This window comes from Equus asinus, chromosome X (genome assembly GCF_041296235.1).
Source record: "Equus asinus isolate D_3611 breed Donkey chromosome X, EquAss-T2T_v2, whole genome shotgun sequence".
NCBI lineage: Eukaryota > Metazoa > Chordata > Mammalia > Perissodactyla > Equidae > Equus > Equus asinus.
In genome coordinates this window covers 5,018,279-5,044,917 of record NC_091820.1, presented here as the reverse complement: position 1 = coordinate 5,044,917, position 26,639 = coordinate 5,018,279, and the positions used below count along the sequence as shown (strand labels likewise).

Sequence of the window (26,639 nt, the reverse complement as noted above, 5' to 3'; positions counted from 1 at the left end):
TGCTTCCCTGTTCTAAAACCCAGCCTGTCATTCATATTCTCTCTCTCTACATGTCAGTTTCTCTGTCTCTCTGTTCCTACAAGGCCATACTTCACCAGATGTTCAGCTGTTAGTCTATATACTGGATATATCTGCTCTAGGAACTTAAATAGATAAAATACTGCTAAACACAAAGAACCAAGTCAACCAAGTAGCCTGGTAAATAAGAATCGAATCCAGAATAATCATTCACTTATCATTTTTAAATCATGTTATACCGATCCCAGTTTTTAAGTAGTTGTTCTTTTGCTTTGAGGACTTGTATGTGGGTTTATACTAATTCACATACACTGTGTTAAATCTGTTTTTATGGGGCTTTGCCAAGCATGAACTCTTAATTACTAAGAAGCAGTTAGAAACAAACCAGTTTAATTGCATGTCTTTGTTATACATTTCTCTTTTTACCATTTGAAACCATTCTTTAAATCAATTTTGTGGTTCTTAAAAGCCCCAAGTACACAATTTTTAGCATATAAACACCAACTATTGCCTCGTTTCTTATGAGTTGTGCAGACTTATTGTAGTGATGCTCCTGGGGTATGTGTTTTTTCCTGCTCTAGTAAGCATGTAGTTAAATCTTAATATGTTGTTTTAATAAGTGATGTGAAGTGGATGAATTCTCAATTCATTCTTAGGTCTGTTTATTCACTAGATTTTTCTCCTTACTTTTTATCATTTCATGTGAATATTCTATTCATATGATAGTTCAATAAATTCTTTACTGATGCTTCTTCCAAGCAAAAACAAATCTTAATATATTAGACATTATGAAAGTATTTTCTATCGACCACATATGTCTTTGACCATGTTGGTGGATGGCACTTTCCTTGTAAAACATTGTAAGGTCACTGACAGATGGGTCTGCAGTGCAGCATCTTTCTACCATGAGAAAATACTGCAATGTAATGAAGCCCATAATTTGAATGCATTTGGCATTTGTTCTCCAGGGGTGCTCTACTCAATTCTTATATGAGGCAAGTCAGAGAACATGCTCTGTGGTGGGTAAAGTGCATCCTCACACACCTAGACTAATGGAAGAGAGGCATGAACAATAGGCTCCGCCATATTGCTGGGATCAGCATTTCGAAGAACTGATATATGGAAAACCTGAAGAGACTTTCTGGCCCAGATACTGATACGTTTACAGGGTAATTACTGTGATTGGCGGCTTGATAAGTTCCCAGTTCCCTGTTGGGGCAATTTCCTGATCTCTTTGAATCTGTCATTTAAAATCTCATTAGTCTTTTTTTTCTTTTTTTCAGTAACGCTCTTTACTTTGTAACTATGGTAACCCACTGCTTCCGTTGACAATTAGAGAAAACAGATTTGGTTCTGAAGTTAAATAATGCTCAAAGGAGCAAGCAGTATATTAAAAAAAAAACCTCTGTTTCATTCTGGATTCACAATATCGGACGTATCGCGTGCGTACCAGAAGCTTGTAAGGAAACAGCCGTACGGCCCTGGGCGTTGAATATGATTTTAAGCAGACATAAGCACTTAAAATGGACAGATTTCAGGTATTCTGATTTTAATTTTTTCTGGTTTTTAAAACAGATAGATATGATTACTTCTCTTTTTATATTTATAAATATTAGTCATGAAGGTTTTTGGATCCAGTCCGCTAGTTTTACAGTTGAGGAACCAATAATTAGGGAAGCTCAGGGTTTTGAGGTTTTTCTTGTCTAAGCAATGTCTACACTATAGCAAAATAAAATTGAAAGTTGAATTATATAACTTAAAACAGGAGGAAAAGCAATTATTGCAGATCAAGAAAAGTGGATAAATTTTTAAACAATAATACTAATAGTAGTTATTAGTATTACTATCTGCAGACTGACAATTTAGTTGGGCCGAATTCCCCACGTAATTGCTCAGCTCTGCACTTAATTTTGCCTCTGGTGCCACAACTCAAAGCTTTGCTTACTCAAGTCTAATACATATATTTATGTAGTCTTCACATATGTCCCCTCAGGATAATTTTTCCTGTTCTTGACTGACTTAAAGAGGGACAAAAATATGGTTCAATTTTTTCCATGTTATAGAAAGCATTTCTAAATATGCAGTCCTGTACAACCCATAATAGCATGTCCAACTTAATCTTGAAATAAGGTGAAGTTACTTTGTTGAAAACATGAATACAGACACACATACTTAAACATACATATGTATGCATGTACACGTATAGCTAGGTACAACAGGTCATGGCATGTACATTTTAGCTGTGCAGAGATGAAGCATTCACTTAATGCTCACTTTCATTGTGTTTACAGGTGTTCTTTAAACCATATAGATTCAAATTCACTTTTGTGGGCAGACCAAGTAAAGTGCAAATCGGTATATATTACCAGCTTCTGGAAAACTGTACAGTTCTAGCCAGTCCAAGAGCATCAGCCCTCTCCTGGTGGGTTCAACAGCTTTGCCATGTGACCTTACAGCTATGGGCAAGCTCAAGGCCCTCCAGATGGGTCACTGGTTCATAGGCTATGATCTGTAGGCCAAGAAGCTTCATGGATTGAGAACTGTGCCCAATCCTGTGCTAGAAGGTTCAGGCCAAATGACATACTCTCCCTCATTTGGCCTTGAGAATGGATTTGAGCCATACAAAGATTCACTAGGACACACATGTAGGTTCCTGCCCTAGTGGAGCTCACCTGAGCAACTAAGCAAACCAAGATGTGGATAATTCAGGCCACACAAGAAGTGTGAAAGAGGCAGAAGGCCAGAGATGCAGGGGGCTGCCTCTCCTTTAGTCACAAAGCAAGAAGAGACCATTGAGACGTACCGGTATCCATTGCTAGCCAAGCTCAGAGCTCCACCTTCACCCCCAAAGCCATCACTCACCTGGACCAGAGCGGCCCACAGGCTCACGATGATGCCTGTTCAAATCCAAAAGTTGCTTCGTGAAAGGACAAAATTTGCCAAAGGAGTGATCGATCACTGGACTTACTGACATCAGGGACACTTTGACATAGGGCACATTTCACAGCCCCCCCAAAACTTAGCTCCTGGCAAGAATATGGGACTGGGAAATGAAGCTGTGCTGACCAGCCTGAAGCATAAATACCTGACAGTGATTTCACATTCAAGGGAGTTACCAGCATCAATTCCCCTGAAAGAGGGAAGGATCCTTTTCACTTTTCCACTTCACATTGCTCCTTCCACTGGCTGAACAGAATCCTGGTAGTGAATGATGTTATTGTCCATATCAAGGTATCTTAGTCTGTTCAGGCTGCTATCACAAAATACCATAGACTGGGTGGCTTATAAACTACAGAAATTTATTTCTCACAGTTCTGGATGCTGGCAAGTCCAAGATCAAGGTGCTTGCAGATTCAGAGTCTGCTGCGAACCAATTTCCTGGTTCATAGACATCTGCCTTTTCATTGTATACTCACATGGTGGGAGGGGTGAGGGAGCTCTCTGGGGTGACTTCTATAACGCACTAATCACATTCGTGAGGGCTCCACCCTCATGGTCTAATCATCTCCCAAAGGCCCCACCTCCTGATACCATCATATTGGGTTAGAATTTCAACATATATGAATTTGTGGGGGACACAAACATTCAGTCTGTAGCACAAAGGGAGATAGAGTTGCTGCTATAGAATGAAGGGAGGGAGGAATGGGCATGAAACATAAGTGATTCCCTTGGTTTCGCCTCTACTACTATCACTAGTGGATTAGTTAATGGAAAACTACCGTGACCTTATAATTCCCTTGGTTATCCCCTCTACTGCCATCACTAGTGGACTAGTTAGTGGAAGACTTCTTGACCTTATCTGGCAGGAGCAAGGGTACAGATCACTCAGGACTGAAGATGTGGGTTATTCCACTGGAGAATGGGCTCTGATCTCTTGAAGTGTGGCTGAAAGCAAAGGGAGTGTGGAAGGGAGAATGAAGGAAGAAAGTCAGTATTAACTCAGGAGCAGTGAGAGCCACAGGCCGGGTGTCCTGTCACCACAGGACAGGAGCAGTGCCCAGGGACGGCCAACCTGATGCCGACAGTGAAGACTTTGCACTGTTTTGAAATGCGGTCTTCAGCTGCTGCCAGCTGTGGGAGCCCACCACGTATCCTGAGTGCGTTCTCTCTGTGGCTTGAAGACAGTCAGACCAGTGTCTGTTCCTTGCTACTGGAGGATCCCTCATTGATTTAGTTAAAATACGTAAATACCTGCCTGATACCTAGGGAAAAGTAGACAAGGCCTTACAAATTATTTTTCTATTTCTCATGTTTAAAAAGCCTCATGAAAGAAAGCCCTATTGCGCATGTTTCAGAGTAACGCTCTCTTTCTTCCTAAAGCCTGAAAAGGTTGGTAAGCACAAAAGGGTTTCAATTAGGTTGTCAGTTACGGAGATGGAGATCCACCGTTTGTCTCCAAATGGGGAGCTTGGTGCTTCCCTGGAGAATCATCATTTCAGTATGGATTTTTTTTTTTTTTTTTTTGGTGAAGATTGGCCCTGAGCTAACATCTGTGCCAGTCTTCCTCTATTTTGTATGTGGGATGCCACCACAGCATGGCTTGATGAGTGGTGTGTAGGTCCACGCCCGGTATCCAGACCCACAAACCCTGGGCCACTGAAGTGGAGCACACGAACCCAACTGCTACACCACCGACCAGCCCCAAGTATGATATGTTTAACACTCCGAAACTGAAGGAAGGAGCTGAAGATCATATGAGTTGCTCTATTATCATTCCTCATATTTCATAATATTGTTGTCAGCTCAGTAGCTCACAAATCCTCTCTTAGCACACTGAGAACTAAATACATAAATGAATTTAAACTGGTTTCCTGGTTTTACAATCTGAAAAGTTTTCTCCTAACAAAGTTAGGTTATTTGGTTAGGTTATTTGATTATAACCAGCTATATATTGTGATGTTTGGTATGCCATTTTCTTCTGTGACTTCCAAATTTTGACTGTGACCTACTTTATATGGTGACCCAATACATAAATGTATATATTTTACATATCTATGAATAAAAAGAATTTTTCATAAAACAATACTCATACTCATGTGTAATGCTTTTGACATTTTTATTCCATTTTATTAACAAATATTGTAATGAAATATTTAAATGATTTCACAGCTGCTAATGAGTCATGATCTACAGTTTGAAAACACTGTTCAAACCAATTTTAGAACATTACAGGCACTGAACTTCTCAATCTGTATTTAAAATGCCTTTATCTTTTTTTTAAAAACAGCTTTCAAATATGGCTTTGTAGAATAATGAGTAGTGTATTTGAAATAATTTTCTTTTTATTTGTCCTGTCAGCATAATTCTTAGGTATAGTTTATCTAATTTTATGGCTATAGAGTATCTCACAGAAATAATTTCGACCCCAAAACCCAATTGTTTTCTATTAATATAGTATTTTGCTACCCGCTGTAAGAGAGCTATAAATAAAAATTCCTTAGTTTATGTGCATTTTATCTATGTAAATACACTAAAATGATGATAGTAATTCCATATTAGAAATCATTAATCAATTAATTATATAAACCAGAACATATTTTTATTTTTCAGCTACATTATAGGTTTTCAAATAGCAAAGTGAATATAGCTTTAAATATGTAAATACATCATGTCTTATGTAGGCCCTGGGCTCCTTTCAACAGATTATGTAATCAGTTGGCTAGATTCTCTCTTGAGTAATTTAGTATTCTAGGCTAATTGTATGAAAAAGTACAAGTGATTTCATTGTTATTTGTTATTATTTTATATACCAACAGTGTACAATATATTTGTTTGTTGTGTTTTGCAATGCCTGCACTCTCCTTGTCAGTAAAATGTAATCAATTTACTATTAAAAATGAATGCATATAGAGTCAGAATCAACTCCATATGCAGTACTATAAAATACTTTGCTTAAAAATCTTTCTATAATTCAGGTTTTATACTGATCTCTCACATTTGCTTAGAGGCAATAATTCATTGGTGGGCATCCATATATCATTTTAAGTGTCATTTAAGTAGTGGCTATTACCAGGAAGATCAAAATGGCACCAATGTAGTTTTAATGTACATTTCAAAATACCAGTGATTTACAAAATGTTTACGTGCATTAGAAGGACTGGAGAGAAGATGTTTCATCTGTTGCTTTCTGGTCTATCGCATCAATTTTTATTGAGAATTTAGTGTGTGTCAGAATCTGTGCTACATGCTTGAGATGTAGAAATGAATAAATAGGGTTGGTCCCTGACTTCATGGAATATTTGTTTCACTGGGTGAGTAGATAGTAACAAGTAAATGAGTAAATAAGCGAGGTTTTAAAAATGCAGACTGTATTAAATTACAAAAGTAAATAGAATATTGTGCTGTAGAGTAACGGGAGTGGCCTCAGATAAAGTGTCTCAAGATCATCGTCACGGTTACTCCCACTGGCACCTTCCTCTGAGTTCAAAAAGTAGTTCCATTTCCTCAAGATGTTGTATTTCCATTTGCTGGGAAATTATTGTATTTTTGTCATTGTAATGCCAATCTTCAGCGTCTTTGATGTGACTAACGCCTGCCTAACCATATATGGCTGCCCTTTTGAAGACATTGTTAGAGATACCAGTTCTTGGTAGTTTTGTTTCTTCTGTTGGTGGTGATGCTGTTGTGATGGTTGTGATCCTTTTTTCGATGCTTTTCCTCTTGGATTAGCTTAAGAAGCTTTGGCACAGATAATGCAATAGAATCGTGAATAATGAAAAATATTCTTTTTTTGTTGTGACGGTGGTTTGGAATGTTCGGAGTGCTTTATCAGAGAGAGAGGCATCCATATCCATATAGTTCTTTCTTTTTGAAAATATTCTTCTATTTAATTGTACAATATTTTTAAATACTAGCAAAAGAAAAATACAGAAAATATTAGAAGGGACAACCTCATATTCCATAATTTGTTGGCAATTAGCTTATTTTCTTCAGACATTTAAAAAATAACAAAAATATTAGATTTTAAAGCTAAAGCTCCTCTGCACTTATTCTCTCCCTTTTCCTTTTCCCAAAGGTAATAATTATACTGAAATTGGCCTGTAATAAACAAATACATATCTGCACATATACACACACATACATATATAACAAAATAGAGTGTGTTTGCGTGCCTTTCAAAATTTATGTAATGTCATCATTCAGCGGGTATCCTTTTGTAATTCATTTTTCTCACTCGACCTTATATTTTCAGTTGATCCTTGCTGATACATGGAGGTCAGCCTCACTCATTTCAGTTGTTATATCAATGTATCAAAATTTCTTTATCCATATTTCTGTTGGATGGACATTTAAGTCATTTCAAGTTTTCCACCCTGACAAATAATGTTGGTTGATATGCCCATCTCAAACATGTTTCCTTGTGCCATTTGTGGGCCAAACTCTAGGGTGTCTATGCACAGGTGGAATGCGGGGTCATCACAAGTTACACGTATCTTCAACTTGAGTAGATACTGCAAACACCTCTCCAAGCCAGAGGCACCTGTTTCACACACGCAGCCCTGAGCCAGAATTCCTGTCACTCCTCGTGTTTACCTAGGCCTGGTTTCCTCTGATTTATTAATTTTTTCTAATCTTACTTTTGTTTTACTTTACATTTGCCTGATTACTAGAAAGGTGGACATTTTTAAACAATAACAACTTTTTTTTAATAGTCATAAATATTGGATGTTCAGTAAAAAAAGTTTTCCTGAATCACTTGTGAGTCAGTTCCCGAACCTGATGTCCCACTGACCCCGAAGTACTTTTGTGTGTATTTCTGATAAATGAGAAAGTTCTCCTATGTAAACACAATATTATAATCAAAATCCAGAAATTAACATTGATACATTGGTTGAATCCGCAGACCCCATTCGAATTTCATCAGTTGTCCCAAGAGTGTCTCTTGTGACAAGAATCCAGGTGAGAATCACATGCTCCGCTCAGTGTTCATGTCTCTTCTGTCTCCTTCAGTCAGGACCATTTCTTCAGCCTTTATTCAGCTTCATGGCACTGGGAGTTTGGAAGATTATGGGTCTGTTTTTGGATTAGTTTCCTAGGGCTGCTGTAACAAGTACCGCAAACTGAGCGGCTTAAAACAGCAGAAAATTATTCTTCCACAGCTCAGTAGGCCAGAAGTCCAAAAATCAAGATGTTGGAAGGGTTGGTTCCTTCTGGAGGCTCTGAAGAAAAATCTATTCTGTGTCTCTCTCCCAACTTATGGTGGTTGCCCATAATCCTTGGTTTTTCTTGGCTTGTGGCAGCATCACTTCCATATCTGCCTCTGTCTTCACAAGGGCTTCTTCCTTGTGTGTGTTTGTACACTTTTATATTCTTATAAGAACACCAGTCATTGGGTTTAGGGCCCACTCCAAATCCAGGATGATCTCATCTTGAGATCCTTAGCAAATTATATTTGCAGAGACCTATTTCCAAATAAAGTCACATTTTGAGATTCTGGGTGGATGTGAATTTTAGGGGGATACTATTTAACCTAGTACAGTTATTTTATAGGATTCCCCTCAATTTGGGTTGATCTGATGTTTCCTCTTGATTGGCAGGGAGATCACAGGTGTGGTGCTGCCTTCTTCTCATTGCATCTTATCAGATGGCACACGATTTAGCCTTAGTTAAGGTGGTGTCTGCCAGGTGTCCCTGTAAAGTTACTCTATTCCCCTTGATAATCAAGCAGCTTCTGGGGAAGTATTTTCAAAATTATATAACTATCTTGTTCCTCATCAAGCTTTCAATTGTTTTTTTATGTCTGTATGGACTCATGGTTTCTTATTTTACTCAATGAACTATAACCTGCTATTATCATTTATTTTGATGATAGTTGTCCTCAACTTGATCAATGGGAGCCTGTTTGGGCTGACTTCTGTGTGCTTTTTTTTTTAAAGATTTTATTTTTTTCCTTTTTCTCCCCAAAGCCCCCTGGTACATAGTTGCATATTCTTCGCTGTGGGTCCTTCTAGTTGTGGCATGTGGGACGCTGCCCCAGCGTGGTTTGATGAGCAGTGTCATGTCCGCGCCCAGGATTCGAACCAACGAAACACTGGGCCGCCTGCAGCAGAGCGCGCGAACCCAACCACTCGGCCACGGGGCCAGCCCCAGACTCCTGTGTACTTTTAACAGATCTTCATCATTCTCTGAGCAATTCCTTGCTTTCTGGAACACCTTGCTCCAGGCTCATCTTGTACCTTCTCTGCCCCAGCTCTGGAATCAGCCATTTCTCCAAGGATTGTAGTTCTTTTTACTAGAAAATGGTATTTATATTTATGGTATGTATAAACCAAATTAATTAGCCAAACAACAGTGTTATTGGTGTGATCCTGCTCCCAGATCCTCTCAGTAGATGGAGCTGGTGAATTTGTATGCGTGTGTATGTGTGCACGCATGTGCTAACATTTACATTTATATTTATTTATGTGTCTATCCATCAATTCATCATCTATGAAAAACCAAGAGTTCACACAGACACATCCAATTCCAGGGTTCATCCCTTTCTGCCTGTCTTCAGTTATGGTTAATATATTTATTTTCGATCAATCCCTTAATGTAACTGATCTGCCACTTTCACTGCTGCTCTCACCCCTGGAGGACGACATGCTCGCTCAGCTCTGGTCTGACTCTCCATGCCAAGTTGCCATCCTTGATGAGTATTCTTTGAAGAAAGTTTATTGACCATTTAATGTTTCCTCTTACATGCATTAGCTTTTGTATCTTTTGCTGATTTCTATATTGAGCTGTCTTGTTCTTCTTAACTTGTAGGAGTTTTTTATATTTTCTCCGTCTTGCTTTTGCATTACACCTTTTATTAGGTTTATTCTTGTGCTTATTTTGAATTAAATTCATTTCCTAAAATATATTTTATAGCTTTGGCTAGTGCGTAGAAATGCTGATAGTAGTTGCATAACGATCACACTTACTCAACTCCATCTTTAGTTGTAATTAATAGATTCTTTTGGGTAGTCCACCTAGACGCTCATATCGAGTATGAGTTGTAAGAGCAGCCTTTGTTCCTTTTTAATAATTAGACCACCTAACTCTTCTCTTTCTATGCCCTCTATCTCAGCGTTATACTGAACTAGCAATCAAGTCATTCTTGTCTTTTCCTGTTTTGAAGGAAGCAGTTCCAAAGCTTTGTCAGTAAATTTACTGTTTACTTTAACTTAAATATTCTAATCAACTTAATGAAGTTAACCTTTTTGAGTCTATTTAGGGGATTTTGTTTGACTTATCATTGATGAATGATATACTTTGTATTTTCTACATATAGTGATGGCTTTCTTATTCTGCTAATGCAATAGATTACACATTGATAGAATGTACATATCTACTCTTTCCTTGCTTGCCTACTTGGTTGTGATATCTGTCTGTCTGTCCATCATTCAGTAATTGTATTCTGATAACTCAACAATAAAATCCTAAATTAAGTCACTATGCAAATTGCCTAAAGGAAAAACATTGTTGTCAGATGCATTATAGTAATTTGATAACTTTCAATATGCATGCTAGATTAATAAAATAGCAACACTCAATTAAGAATAAAAGAAGTTTCAATTAAAAATATTCAAAAAAATTATTCACAAATGACAACCCTCATGCCTAGTAATTAAGCGTGAAAGATATTCCCATTAAATCAAGAATAAGACAAGTATGTCTGACATCTATGCCCTTATACAAATAGTTCTGGAAGCTCTAGAAAATACAGGAACAAAGGTAGATAAAAGCTTAAAAAATGGAAAAATAGCAAAACCATTATCATTTGTAAGTTGTGTCTAGCACCATGAACATGACCTAACACACGGTTGGTCCTTGATAGTCGAGGAATAAGTGAATGACTCAGGACTTAAAAATGCAAGATAATCAACTGAAAAAATATTATAAGAAGTTAAAGAATTCATTAAAATGTCTATAGTAATATATGAAAATTAATAGTACTTTCATACCAGCAGAATTTAGAAAGTGGAACAGTGCATTCACAATAGCAAAAAATATGTATTACATCTAAAAGATGTGCAAGAGACATATGAAAACTCTACACATTTACCTGCGTGTGCGATAATGACATACAATGTTCCCGATTGGGAAGACTAAATGCTGTGTGGCATCTAGTCTCCTCATATTAAACCACAAATTTTACAAATTTCAGTCACACTCTCGGCATTTTTGTTTTCCAAATGTGACAAATAGATGTTAAAGTTCAACTGGCAGAATAAATGTTCAATGACAGCCAAGAAAGGTTAAGTAATTTCCTAACCTTAACTTTCTTAATTTCTTTGGTGAATTTTCTCTTAATGTCTTTTATCTATTTTTCGAAGGAGCCTTTAGAGATGTTTCTTATTTAAGGGAAGCTGAATAAAGAGATCATTTTTAGGATAGTTAATTACAGAAGTTTTTGTTGCATGTGAAGAAAACCCAATCCAAATTATCTTAAGGCAAAGCAGGATAAAAGAAAGGGGAAGGAATGACTGGTACATTCGGCTGTGCATCCAGGGTGTATCGGGCACACCTGGACACAGCTGCTCAAATGAAGCATCAGATATCATCTATCACCAGAACAGCTTCTCTCCAGATGGTGGTTAAGGTGGCTGCTCTCTGAGCAGAACTCATATTTTACCACATAAGCGGCCACGGGGCATAGGGAGGAGTTTTTATTATTTTTTTAATAGGCCTAACAGAAAAGTCCAAGAGAAAATTCTGATTGGGCTTGACTGAGTCATGTGCCATCTCTGACCTCCTGTGGGCTTGGGGAGTGTGTATTCTGACGGTTCATGCTCGAAGCCCATGTTCACCTCTTTGGCCTGAGGCCCAAACAATATGCAAAGAGATAAATACAGAAATATTTTTATTACTGGCTTTCTCTAAAGAATAAAATTGATGTTTGCAGAGTAATGCTATTAAAAGAATCTCTTCCTCTAGGGAAGCCAAAGTTGTATAGTTTCATCGTGTGAGTTGTCTACTGTTGAATTCAGCAGAGAAAGCCAGTAAGATAAGGATGGAAAAGCCATTGGATGTGACGCCACGGTGACCGTCAGTGAAAGCCGATTTTGTGGAGCAATGGGCTTGGGAAACAAAGAACACTGAGTTGAAGAGTGACATTAAATGAAACTATGCAGACAAGATTCTAGTCTTTAGTTTGCTTTTTAAAGATTGGCGCCTGAGCTAACAACTGTTGCCAATCTTTTTTTTGTTCTGCTTTTTCTCCCCAAATCCCCCCAGTATATAGTTGTATATTTTAGTTGTGGGTCCTTCTAGTTGTGGCATGTGGGATGCCAGCTCAGCATGGCCTAATGAGTGGTGCCATGTCCACGCCCAGGATCTGAATCGGTGAAACCCTGGGCCACTGAAGCAGAGTGCGCGAACTCAACCACTCGGCCACGGGGCCGGCCCAAGTCTTTAGTTTTCACATGATGGCTTGCAAAAAAATTGAGAAGTCCTTGAATGATGACAATTTAGGTCCTTGATTTCTAATTGTGGTCAGTGAATCAATACTGGGGCATTGCTGGGGAACTTATTAGAAATGCAGAATCTCAGGCTTCATTCCCAACCTAACGAACAGAGAATCTGCATTTAACTATGTTCCCAAGTGATCCATTAAGTTTTGAGAAGTGCTGCTTAGATGGCGCTTTCCAGAGTGATGGGAACAAGAAATTGTTCTAGGAGGGTAATAAATGGCAGATTCTACAGACAAGATTGCCATATTTTACAGACAGATTTTTCCAAGATGTCTGATATTAAAGGGATGGAAAGGGGACAGTAAACTTGAAAATGAGATGTATGGATAGATATGATTGTTAGTTGGGGACTTGGAAGAAATGAGATGCGAGAGTCTGAGAGAGAAACACAGAAATACCACAATTGCAAGGTATTTTGTTTCTGATGCGAAATTGCATGAAACATTCTGTCCATAGAACTGTAGTGTTGGTGAGCAAGTTTCTAAACTCACCAGAGAAAATGGCCTTACCTTTGACAGTAGTGGAAAATGAATATCCAAATTCCATTACCATTTGAGGAAAAAAAAGCCTATTAATAAGTGAGAGGATGTTCTACAGTAACTTATTTTAATGATTAGTGGTGACAATATTTGTCTTTCTACCTCCAATGTTGGAATCACTTTAGGAGTTCACTTAATAATTTAAAGTTTAAGACTTTATAAAATAGTTTATATGTTATATTTCTATTATACCCAGATTTTGCAAAAATCTTAGTTTTCAAGTTCTATTAAATTAATTTTAATGTTTAAAAAGAGCCAATAGCAAATGTTTGCTGGTCAGTTCACGCCTCTACTATCTGCTAAACTCACTCCTCTCCTACCGCACACTTTTGTTCCTTCTCTCTTCTGCTTAGACATCACGTTTCCTCAGTTCCTCTCAGAATCAGCCTATTTACCTCGCCTTCTGCACCATGGAGGAAATAAAATGCATCCGAAGGGAATTCCATCTCCTTCTCAGAATCAGTTTATTAATCTTCCTTGACTCACTCCCATCTTCCCTTCCTTCCTTCTTGCTAAAATGGAGAGAATGTCTCTCCCCACTCCTAGACCAAAATGTGCGCATTGACTTTCTAGCCTGTCACGTCATATTTTCAGGGAGCTCTTTCCATCATTTATCTGCTCTCTCCTACATCGTCAGCCTCTCCCTTTCTCATACTTTCCATCACCAACAGACTTCATTATCTCCCGTATTAAAAATTAAAAGTTCCCCCATGCCCCACTTCCCCCTTGAGACACCGCCATCTCTCTCCACTCACCTTCAGAGCCAAATTTCCAGGGTTGTACCACTGCCACCTCCATCACCCACTTCCTGTAAACCCTCTTCCATCCTGGTCTGGCTTCTGCCCCCACCCCACCATCCAGACTGCTCCTGCTAAGCTCCCAGGGGGTGGAAGTAGACAAACACAGGGGCGTTTCTCGTGGCTTATCTTCCTTGATGTCTAGGCAGAATTTGACAGGTTACCCAAACATTCACGCTCTCTGGCAGTTTTCCACCTGGGTCCCTGTCGGTTTTTCTTAGCGTCCTGTGTCAGCTTCTTCCTTCACCACAACCTCTCAAGGTTGGGGCTCCTCAGATCATCTTGCGAGCCCTCAGGCTTTCCTGCTCATTCTTCTCAGCTGGTTAATGGGTCTTCAAATGCAGCCCATCAGCTGATGAGTCCTAGGATCCAGCCCTGATCCAGACTTCCCACTGTATGGTCCCCAGACCCATTTATCCGACTGCCTACTGAATGCCTCAACTTGGTGGTCTCTGAGGTACCTACACACTTGACATATCTTTAACCAAACTCTCAGTCTCATCCCGACTCTCACTCTGAAACCCTCAATTATGGTCTTCTTTCTTTGGTGGTCCCCATCTCCGATCCAGATGTAGGATTATGTGTATACAGCTTTCAGTTTTACTTACTATCCTTTAGCTTTTAATTCTTTCATCTTATTCTTTTAACTGCTAAATTATATCACATACTTTCCTTTCAATGCTGAACATCTCTATTACGAATTAATTCTAGAGCCAGCCCTGATGGCCTAGTGGTTAAAGTTTGGTGCTCTCTGCTTTGGCGGCCTGGGTTCAGTTCCCATGCGCAGAACCACATCACTAGTGTGTCAGTAGCTGTGCTGTGGCGGTGGCTCACACAGCAGAACTAGAAGGACTTACAACTAGGATATACAACTGTGTACTGGGGCTTTGGGGAGCAAAAAAAAAAGGATGATTGGCAACAGATGTTAGCTCAGGGCAAATCTTTCCCAGAAAAAAAAAATTAATTCTATAAATAGCCAACAAATCCCTCCTTGGAGTGATCTTCTTTGCTTCCTATTACTTGAAATATTTTAAGTCACATTGTTCTCAATTAGGATTATATCCTCTGTATTTACAGGATCTTGTTTACCACATTCCAGAGGGCATTGTATCCTTAGTTTCATCTCTCCTTTACCAGCAGGTATTTCTAGAGTTTAATTTCAGTCTTAACCATTTCTACTAGCTATAAACAACGTGAGATATTGATGCATCTGCCCTTTTTAATGTTGATAGAGTCCTTAATATCCAAGAAGTTTATGTGCATGAGGAGTACCACTATTTTACTTTGATATCCAATTTATATTTATATAGCATTCTTCTAATATTTGTATTTTATTTGTATAACCAGTAAAGGTAAAGCTTATTAACTTGACAAATTGGATTTCCATAGACATTTAAACATTGATTGCACACCAAATGAAATTTTTCTAATCGTTGAATTCAAATCACAGTCTGATATATCTGATTTTCTGAACTGTTTTAAGCACTATATAAAGCAAATACAATAAGCACACAATTTGTTGAAAATTGGATTGCTTCACTTAAGCTAATCAGGTCAAAAGTGCTAATAACTTAAATTTAATGGTGTTTCTTTATTATCTATATTCTTATTCCCTCTCATGCATTTTTAGGGTTGTCTTTCTTGCATTTCATCAGTTTTACCAATTGTGCACATGTCCAGTGTTTCAATAATCTCACACACCCTAAAGATAAAGAAAGAACATTCCAGACTTCCCACAGTTGAAGGATCTGGTTTATTAACCAGTGTATTCCTGGTCTAGGTCATGAGATCTTTTTGCACCTTCCAAGTTGATTTTACCAGAGTTGATTCCTTAACAGAAGAAGTCCAGCTCTTATAGTTAACTTTTGTCCTTTCCATAAGAAATTGTCCAAATCACTGCTTCCGACAGTTTGTCAGTTTTATTTTTTGGTAAGCCTACCTTTAATTCCCAAATCTCACTTAATCTGAGCATCTCAACTTCTTACTACATTCATTATAAGCTTATTCTTGTGCAACTTTGCCTTCATTTTACAGACCAGGCTGGGCCTTCTCTGCCAGTGCTTGTTCTGAAGGGGCCCTGCTCAAGTCCAGTTACATCTGAAAGTTTAGGTCAATGCGGCTCGTGGAAGTTACTACTCTTGTTGCTCATCCACCAGTTAGTCCTGGGTATTGGATTCTATTACCATTATTATTGAGATTGTCATTCTCGGTGTCTGGTCCCTTCAGCTCTTACATGCTGATGCTTGTCCCTCACGCCTACACACTGACCACGTGTCCTGCACCCTTCAAGTTGAAGGATTGTCAGTTCTGTCCCCATGAGTTTGTCTACATTTTTGGATGGTGGTAAAAAAACAAAATGATGAAGTTGCTTTTGATAGCCATCTGCCTTGCTCGAGAAATAGTATCTGAACACCCTCACAGACTATCACCAGCTGTGACTTCAGAACCAGATTGGTCCCTTGGAAATAAAAACAGGTGTTTTACATAGCATAAATATAGTTAGACAGATGGAATGCTTAGAATAAAGAAAAATACTCCTTACCTACTTATTTTAGTTCCCATTATCTTGTTCTTCCTGAATAATCTACAACTATCTGTGGAAGGTTATTTATGGGAGAACAGGCATGAGAAAGAAACAAATTTCTATTTACAGTATAATGAAATGTAGAAAATCGATGAATATAGAAAGACACAAAGCAGAGCTAATGGGAAGTACTGAATTATGATACGCAGTTATTAACATTTATATTACTCTTTGTTTTGTACTTGCTAATGTTTTTTGATTGTGACAGCATTTGTTCAAATGATGTCTTTGTACTTTTGATGAATACTCTCATTTAAAGCTCTGCCTACATTCTGCAGATTTTTGTGATCAGGAGCCTTATTCTTTCACCTTTCCTGATGCCAGATAATCTGCAACAATATTCACAGAAATATTATATTCCTGAAATTTTGTGAAGGAAAAAGTCACTTATTTTTACAATCACTTTCTACATGCAAAGCATTACCAGTATGTTATTATTTGGGCTGAAGTATTTTCCCTTCAGGGTTACTTTGAAGATGGAAAAGTTTCTGAGCCTGACAGCATGTGACATGTTAGTTTCAGGTGGGTTTACTTCCTCCACACAAGTCAGGATACGTATTAAAATACAAAACAGAAAAACTCTGAGGCTGTCAAACCACAAATTTTCCATGAACAGCAGTCAGATGCCCAGCTGCCTTCTACTACACGGATTCTGAATGTTTTTAGAAACTTTGCATCTGGCAGTAAATCTTACTTGAATATTGTGTGTCTGTTTTAATTCAAAATGGTATATGCACATGGGGGAAAAGCATTTACACATTAAAAAACAAAAGAAAAACATCGTCAAATTACCCCCATATCCATACATTAGGAATAGTAATTATTATCTGTTTGGTATATATTTGTTTCTTTGTGTGTAGATATACAGACACAAAAGTACATCTTTTTTTTTAGTACAAAAATAGATTTGGTTCATGCTTTCTATAGAGTATATATTCTTCTGCAACTTTCTTTTGTTTTTGCCCCATCCAGTAGCATGTCACGGGAATCATTCTCTCGCCTTAACTTATGCTTTTAAGTTGCCCTTGTCTGAGTAGACCAAAACTCGCATGATCATTTCCTACCTGTGGTCACTTTTTACATTCTCTTTGATCTCTGTGCATCTATCTTTGCACACTGCAAATATTTCCATAGGACAAACCCCTACAGCTAGAATTGCTGGCTCAAGGAGAACACACAATTAAAATTCTGAAAGGTTCTAGGCAAATTGCCCTTCAAAATGAGTTGTACCAAGATACACTCTCTCAATAGTTCCTGAGAACATTTTTCTCTCCACTTGCACTAACGACGGATAGTATCAATCTTTTCAAATTTTGGTGATCAGGTCGACAAAAATAAACGAACAGGAAGTGTACCTTGTTTTAATTTAGAGAACTTATTAATCTTCAACTGGGTTGGTTTTATCATGGTAAGGATCAATTTTGCCCATATTCAGAAACTCATGCCTTAAGCTATATTTACTATTTGAGTTCCTTATTAGTATGTTTCTTTGCTTCTTGGTAGTGGTGGGGGTGGGAGTGAGGGTGGGGCAGGGGCTGGGTTGTGTCTTATTATTCTCTATCCTATTTCCATTGAGAAGAAAACGTCTGCTCCATGGTTAAAAAGCAGTGGGTACTTGCATCTACCTCTTTCTTATTCCTTCATTCACATCTATCCAAATAAACTCTATCTAATAACACACAGATAAACTTTATAAATATGTGTTTAAATTTTAATCAACATTATAAATAATCAGCCTAACAATGAGATATTTGTTTAGGGTGCTTCTAAAATTAACTACTCACTGAGAAACTTATGAAGAGACTTGGAAGGCCATATTATATCCAAGAAGATAATAAATCAAGTTTCTCTGCTAATTTAAATATTCTTCAAAGTGTAGGTAGGATCTGAGGAGGAAGAAATACAACCAAGAGATGTTCATAGAACATTCCATCAGTCATTTATTCATTCGCTATCCATTGGTTAAGTGCCAGCACAGCAGTGCAACCCCAAGTACAACATAGAAACAAATGGAATACTTCTTGGATGCAAAGTTTAAGACCTTATAGGAAAACAGTTAGAGGGACCAAGGTGGCAAGTAAATCAGATAATTACAATTTTTCATTAAAATAAAACAAGAGAACACCTTACTACCTTCAGAACATCTTAATGATATTAACTTAGAAATAAGGGGAATTCCACAATTGATTACCATTTGCCATCTCTCACTCACGAGATCTCTTTCAGGATTTTCCTTCCCTGTAGCTTTAAGTTAATGCTTAGAAGTTAGTGTCCTTTATGGTGAATGATGCTCATTTTGAGGGACACAATTTTTTCTGTTTTTCCTTGAACCAGAAGTCCCTTGTCTTTCTGAGTTTATGACTTGCAGTTATTAAGCATTGTCTGCTAGCTCCCACCACTGTCCCAGAAGAACAGAGTTCTTTGGATGCTTAAAATGGACAAACATCCAAATGCAAACTCTTTAACCTACTCAGCTTGCAACCCCAATTAGCAGTATAGTCTTAGCTCTGCCAATGATAATTTTGTGCTGACCACACACATTCTCAGTCCCTCTTATTTGGATCTGAGCATTCCCCTCCTAACAGATGTAGGAAGAGAGTTCTAAGACCTGGATTTACTTTCCCTCAGCATCTGACACCTCTCTGAAGGTTTAGTCTAAAAGCCCACTTCTGTTCAGGCTTCTCTGTTATCCCTTACACCCCTCCTTATGATTTTTAAGTACCTGGTTTGGTTGCCCTTTAATTAGGTTAATGCCTAATTAACCATGGTAACAGTGACACCCAACTGCATTGAAATTCTCCTCATTGCTAAAAAGGCATACATACATTAATCCATATATACCAGAATGGTAAACAAACAAACAAAGAAATCTTAAAATTAAGGATAAATTACTGTATGTGTATTATGCACTGTGCCACGTGTGGTTGAGTGAGAAGAGGGGTACCCAAATGGTGATACACACCTCCAGTACTCAAGGAGATGATGTCTACATTAAAAAGAGTCCCAGAATACAAGTTGTTAGGTAGAAGCATCATGGGAGATAAAAAAGGCTTGGGAAAAGCAAGCAGGGAGAGCTTTCCTACAGGGGGCTCAAGGAATGTTTTGTGGCGCAGCCTGGCTGGTGAAGAAGTAGGAAGATCTCTCTGGGCAGATGAAAGAGGGTGTACAAGACACTTGGAACCAGGAGGCATGCTAATGTGTAATTCGTTTATTTGAGGCATCCTCTAAATGCAGAATGGCGGAGAGTGGGAGCTAAGAGTAGGGCATATCCTGGAAACAAACTTGTCTTGGCCTGCCTAATGGGTGGGTAATGACTCCTTGGACAGTCGAAAGACACTGATGACTTCTGAGTGTGAAAGGAGGAAGGCATCATCATTGTATTTCAGGAAGATAAACCTGACATCACTGAGTGGGAACGAGGAAAGACTTAAGTAACCAGTTTTAGAGATGATTACAATTCTGTGACTGGATTAGAGGAGTCTGAATTAAAGTATAATGGACAAAAGAGAAATCATTGAATTTCCTTTACCAATAGAGCTACTTGGGTCATTCAAATCAATCCACCCTGAGTGAAAATAATTTTTTTTTAATCTGGATAAAATAATCTTTTAAATACTGCTTAAAAGCATCAAAGATGCTGCAAAGACTCTATGGAATTGCTAGACCAGTAGTTTTGGGGAAAAGCCTAAACCCAGAGAAATCAGGTGAATATTGGGCTTTTCAAGCTGCTCTGGCTCAGAGACAATTGGCTAATTACTATGAATTTGGGTTTGGATTTGGATGGATCCCTTTCCCTGCAAAGGGGACAGGCATCTGGGGGCAGGGCTTCCCAAGGTCTGGAGTCTCACAGGAGATGCTCTCATCTTTAAGGTGGAGCCTCACATAAATGCAAACCAGAACTAAACCAGCCGAATCCCACCCCAACGTCAGCACTGCAGAGAAGGCCGTCTTAGCCCTGAGCAGAGGAGAAAAGGAAGAAAATGATTAACAACAAGAAAAAGTCCATCCTTGAGAAAGTGTGGTCTAGACGGGATGGCTTGGCTTTTGTACATATTAAATGTGGAACTGTAGACATCCTGTTGAAAATAGCCCAGTTGGGAGCTTTGGGAGAAAGGTTGGATTTGAGGATTACTCTTTGGGATGTGTTGCCATGGAGGTGATGGAAGGATGGGAGTGGGTGAGATTTCAAAAGGAGTGGTGGGAGGTGCTCAGGAGGAGAGGAAGAGATCCAAAGATGCGATAATGGGTGCAAAGATGGAAGATAAAGAGCAGAGTGTAGCAGATTCTCCCATGAACCAGCCCCAAGCCAAAGATTCATGTGCAAAGGATGCATTAAGAAGGTGTCCTCATGAGAAACCATTAAGGGGCCGAGGAAAATGGAAGGAAAGGAATCAGGTAACTCTGGTATCTTCTGGAGGGGGCAGTCGAGGGAGCCTACAGCAGCTGGGGTACAGGCATAAAGCCCAGGTTCAAGGGATCCAAGGAAATCAGCAATGTCAGCTACATAATAAGAGAAGCAGCAGGAAAATCGCTTAGGCTCCTGTGATCCCAACGTGGAGGGAATAGCGGCAGCCAGTTCCTCAGGGAGGTCAAGTACAGGAGAATGATGTGAGGAGCAGAAATTCATAAGTTACCCCAGAGAGAGCGGCTTCAGGAAAGCCCTGGGAGAAGGAAGCGGGTTTTAGAGGAGGAAAAAGGTAAAGGTAAGAATTAAATAGATATGGCAAGGGGAAACTCTCGGTTGAGCTGTTTAGCAGTGAACTATGGTGGCAGAAAAGTTCCATCTTGGGCTGGCCCCGTGGCCGAGTGGTTAAGTTCGCGCGCTCCGCTGCAGGCGGCCCAGTGTTTCGTCGGTTCGAATCCTGGGCGCGGACGTGGCACTGCTCGTCAGACCACGCTGAGGCAGCGTCCCACATGCCACAACTAGAGGAACCCACAACGAAGAATGCACAACTATGTACCGGGGGGCTTTGGGGAGAAAAAGGAAAAAATAAATCTTAAAAAAAAAAAAAAGAAAAGTTCCATCTTGAGGGCATATTTGGGGAAGAATCGTTCCCCACAAAGTGCACCTGAGGATGTTGGTAGTCAAAGAAGACTGACAGTAGCTTACATTTGTAGAAAGCTCCCTACCGGCACATCCTGCCTAGGAATAATTCTTATTAAATGGCATTCCGTAAGAGCTGCTCATCAGGTTTTGTCTGTTCCAGGAACTAGAGTACTGACGACAACAGGCAAATGAAGCATGCTCTGTCTAGGGAATTCTGTCTGAAAAATTCTGGGAAGGCTCTTTGACTCAGAACATTATGGAATCTGCAAAAGAATTAAGGAAATCACTTTGCACACGCTTTGGATTTGCAACTGTGTAATCTATACATTTAACTTAAGCGTAAAATACATAAATAATCTAAGATTGTTATATAAATTATATTCTTTCTTTCTATCCTTCCTTTCTTCCCTCCCTCCTTCCCCCCCTCCCTCCCTTCTTCCTTTCTTCCCTCCCTTCCTCCCCATTCCTCCTTCCTTTCAGTACAACAGGACAAGTTACCCTTTAGTCCTCCAACAACAGCAGAAGGCACATGTCGTCTCTGACCCCACAATGAGATGGAAGGGAGATGGCCCAATATACACGGGCCGGAGTGTGCCTACTGGCCACTGCAGCCCCAGGCGTTTCTCACTTTGTGGCTCTTCTACAAACTCAGTTGGCGAAGTCTTCAGAGGTAATAAGCAACCCCCCAAACAAGATATCTGAGGGTCTCAGAACATAGTATCGTCAGCCCTTCGTAGCCCTCTGTTTCAACAGGACTCTTAGCCCCCATATCCTCATGCACGTTTAAGCTCTGACACCTGAGAAGGCTGAATTCCTGCCCCAAACCCTGTGCTCCAGCCTGGGGTGGGGTTCCTCTTAGTCAGCTGTTGGGAATCCCCAACAATAGCTGCCTGCTTTCTATGACTTTGCTAGTTGTCTGGTGTTTCCAAATCTGCCAGCTCCTAATCCACCCTTTCTTGAATAAACACATTCGATTTCAGATATTGTTGGGATTTCGGCCTTTGAATCCTGCCTGCGTCTATCTTCGGACTGAGCTGAGAACTCACATCCTCACATCCTTATGCACCTGCTTTAGTGATAGTAGAGCCCTCATTTTGCTTCCATTCTCGACTCTCCAGCTTTCTTGGGTAGCCTCTCCTGCAGCTGCCCTAATTATTTCATTTCTTCTTGATGTCTCTGAGCTTGTCCAGCATTAATTTCCTCCTGCAAGTTTGAACACATCATTTCCTTCCCCAGGACCTCCCACTGAGAAGTAAGCAAAGCCGAACAACCAGTTTACCTATGCGCGTTGCTTTCTCCTTTTCAATAGACAAGATGTCTTGACATTTGCAGAGTTTTTCCCCGTTTATAAATTACAAAGTAATCAAAATATCTGATTTGTTTCTTACTTATTTCTTCACAGCCTTGCATACAATAGCTATTAGTTGAATTTCTAACCCAATTAGGAGAGAGGAGACTGGGCAGAAGTGAAAGATTTACATTACTTGTAAAATTCACTAATCCGAGGTCAATAAAATTCCATTTACTACAAAGCTTAAGAAGAACTCACATAGATTTAAACATATCATTAATGAAATCATTTCTTTTATCCACTCAATAAAGCATGAGCAGATTTATTCTGATTATGTTTGTATTCATTTATTCAAGAAGTATTTATTAAAACTGCTAGACTCTGGGTATGCTAAGCAAGATGCACAAGATCTCTGTTTTCATGGAGCTTACGTTTTCTGGGAGGTGAGGGTAGGAAGATTTCAGATGATAAGAAATATGAGAAAAGGAAAACAAATCTCCCTAACTGCAGAGTTATAAGAAACAACTTTCTCTCTCTAACACAGTGGTTCTCAATTGGGGCAGTGTTGCTCCCTAGGGGACATCGACAATGTTTGGAGTCATTTTTGGTGTGACATGTGGAGGCAGCTACTACTGCATCTGGTAGGTAGAAGCCAGGGGTGCTGTTCAACACCCTGCAGTGCACAGGACAGCCCCCGCCACAAAGAAGTGTCCAGACACAGATGTTGGCAGTGCTGAGGTCAACAAACCCTGCTCTAATGATAGAATTATTATATGTGTATAATATCCTTTTATACTTATTTGCTTTCACTGATAGACATACATGAAAGATGTCATCATTGCTTTAGAATTCCAATAGTGGTTTTTTTTTTCTGGGGAGGAAGATTGCCCCTGAGCTGACATCTGTTGCCAATCTTCCTCTTTTTTGCTTAAGGCAGATTGTCGCTGAGCTAACATCTATGCCAATCTTCCTCTATTTTTTATGTGGGATGCTGCCCCAGCATGGCTTGATAGGTGGTGTGTAGGTCTGCACCTAGGATCTGAACCCGTGAACTCCAGGCTGCAAGGCGGAGCATGCGAACTTAACGACTATGCCACCAGGCTGGCCCCCCAATAGTGTTTTTAAAACTAAAAATTGCATTTTTTTCCTCAAAAGAGAAGGAGTATACCTTTAAGAATTTTTTTCTTACCATATGCAATAATCTGGTGTCCTTTCACAAAATGTTTTCTTGAGGAAAGAATGTGACTTTCAAAATCTCACAGTACTGACCACCACCATCATTTAACTGAAAGTTGACCAATACCAAGACACTCTTTTTCAGAAATGCCCTTAGTAATCTGCATTTGTGACCTCTGAAAGCAGGAGAAAGTCTTGGAAGGTTCTGGGCTCCCTGTGGTGTTGGAATCTTTACTCCAGCATAACTGGAATCTCCTATCAGTTGCAGTCTCATTTGTGTGGTCAAATGAGCAAATTATCAGAGCAGATGGACCAAGAGAAATGTTGCTTTCTTGAGGGGACTGCCGAACATAAATTCCAGATTCATTACTCTCTGCAAATTAGAATCAAATATACTAAATCTCAAGGATATAGACTGCAACTGAATTGTATTAAGTTTTATTAAATTGCCAGTGAAATTGTGAATTTTACCTAGCACTCTAGACGATGTTTTTATCATTCAGAGGATATTCTTCCAGGCTGCCCTAACTTTATTTACTTCTCTCTTCTCCTTCCCGTTTCCCTGGCTCCCTCAATCACCGCCACCTGCCCTGCTGTACATTTACATCATCTCTGTCTTCCTAAACTGCCTCTCTGTCTTTTTTTAACGGACAAGAGTCTGCAACTAGTGCTATGTCTCAAAAAAGCAACTAATTACAGTGCTGTATATTCATAACATTTTACGTTTCCCTCTACCCTTTTTATATCTTTAATTACATTCAAGCGTTTCAGGAATCCATTATGTATCGTAATCAAACTTCATCTTGCCTCGTGAGTCTATTCCTCCTTTAAATCTAGATTTCTAAAATGACTGTGCTATTTTTGTCTGTTTAACTCCATCCTCTCTAGTTTTCCTGGACAAAGAGAGATGTTTCAGGGGTTTGTCTGTGAATACTTACGAACAGTCTGGTGACATGAATTGCCCCTTAAGCATGTCTATTCTCTGACAGAAAATAAGAGAGAAGGCAGTCCCACGAGCCCGGACTTTACAGACAGACAAAACCAAATTCTAATCCTCTCTCAGCTTCTTATAAATCACTTAATCTCCTGAACCAAAATGTATTCATCTATCAAGTGAATACAGGACTTTTTTTGAAGTTGTTATGAGGATTACATGCATGGGAAATGATGGCAGCTCAACAAATGTTTGTTACCTTTCCTGTAAAAATAATATATGCAGCCTCCTCTTCAAAGCAGGAATACCACCAGGGCAGACCTGGTTTCCTTTTTCCCTAATCCTAAATATATATATCAGTGCCTTGATGATTTCTCAATGGAAAATGACATCTGGACATCTGGGGACCAAAACACCAATCAACATTTCCTCTGTTGCAGAAACTAATCAGCTCTACAGATCTCACTCTTGAGGTCACCTTGACATAGGAAGCATCAGAGAATAACTGAACTGAAAAATTGGTTTAAAATTCCATTAAGTATAAGATGATTTGTAATGGAAGAGGTTTTTCTGAGCTTGCAAAACTCTGAAGCCTTCGTTTGTTTTAAAAAGATATATGCGTCAACAGGAGGTACATGGGATTGTCACAGAGAGATAGCATAGTTACGTGCTTACAAAAACAGGGGAATGAACATCTTCAGATGTTACTTCAGGAGGGAAATGGAACTACCCGGAATCTAGTTTATATAAATAGAAGGAATGTTTCAAGGAGTAAAAGTGATGGTCAGCTTTACTTCGGTGGAATGTTTCTTACAAAAGCCAGAGAAACTAAAAGCACACTGTTTCCCCTAAAAAAAATTCTTAAATTTCACAAGCGGAGATTCCACATTATCTGTGAATTTCCTTTCATTACGTTTAGGTGGATATTAGTGATAAGTAGTGTGGAAAAGGTCCCTGTATAATCTCCTTGATCTTTGCTGTCATTCTGTAGCCCTATATAGTTGCACCAATCTTTGTTATATCTGACACCAGGTGCTAAAACAGAGGTACAGAAAAAGCCGGGACTTGTATTTGCTGAAGAGAACGCTGTTTTGAGGTCAGCAGCATTGCCATCAATAAAGACTTTTCCTATAATGGAATGGAATGAATCAATAGATTTGTTGTGGTCATTTGTCAAAATTTCAGACCCAAATAATGATATTCCATAATATAATCAAGACAGCAAGCTGGTAGGAAATACACTTGGAGATTTATAATGTTTTAAAATTATATGAGTAGTTTTGACAGGAACTAATGTTTTAAACAACAAGACTGGTTGTGTACACACACACACACACACAGAAAGGGGAGCTTTACAAAGCCCCACATAAAATAATGAAATTATTGATTAAATGAGAAAATTCAATGATGCCTAAAGGAAGTCATTATCAAGGAGTCTTTCTCCTAACTTCAGACGTGTGCTTCATTTCATTGCTGCTAATTAAAAGAAAATAATAAAATAAACAGCAGAATAAGTAAGCTCTTATCCTTCTATTGCAATCTAGCCATGGCATGGACGTGAGCCAGCAATGACAATAAACAATGAGTAGAACTCAAACCATTTCCAATTAAGCTCTAAAACCTTGAGCTTGCAAAACTGGAACGTTACCTTTAAAAACATGAATTATCTGAGCTCAGCATGGTGAGTTTGAAAGAAGTTCCAATAAAGCTTTGTGGTGCAAATGACGACCCCCTCCCAGTGAACCATTTTTTGACTTGATCATTAATCACTGTGTTGCTGTGTGGACAGAGTTTATCAACTCTTGACAAACAAGAA

The 26,639-nt window shown here is 39.0% G+C and overlaps 1 protein-coding gene across 18 annotated transcripts in view; it reads left to right on the top strand.

Annotated features, from left to right (window-relative positions):
* PNPLA4 (patatin like phospholipase domain containing 4) overlaps window positions 1–26,639 on the top strand; it is a 135,136-nt gene that overhangs the window by 28,304 nt on the left and 80,193 nt on the right. The window contains exons 7-8 of one of the 18 annotated variants that reach the window (XR_006526529.2): window positions 1,302–1,556; window positions 2,310–4,697. The exons of 16 other annotated variants lie outside the window; for them this stretch is intronic. The gene's annotated coding sequence lies outside the window, so the exon portion shown is untranslated. Of the gene's footprint in view, window positions 1–1,301; window positions 1,557–2,309; window positions 4,698–26,639 lie in introns of those variants that run through there. One more of the 18 variants, XR_011499616.1, reaches the window with a different exon arrangement.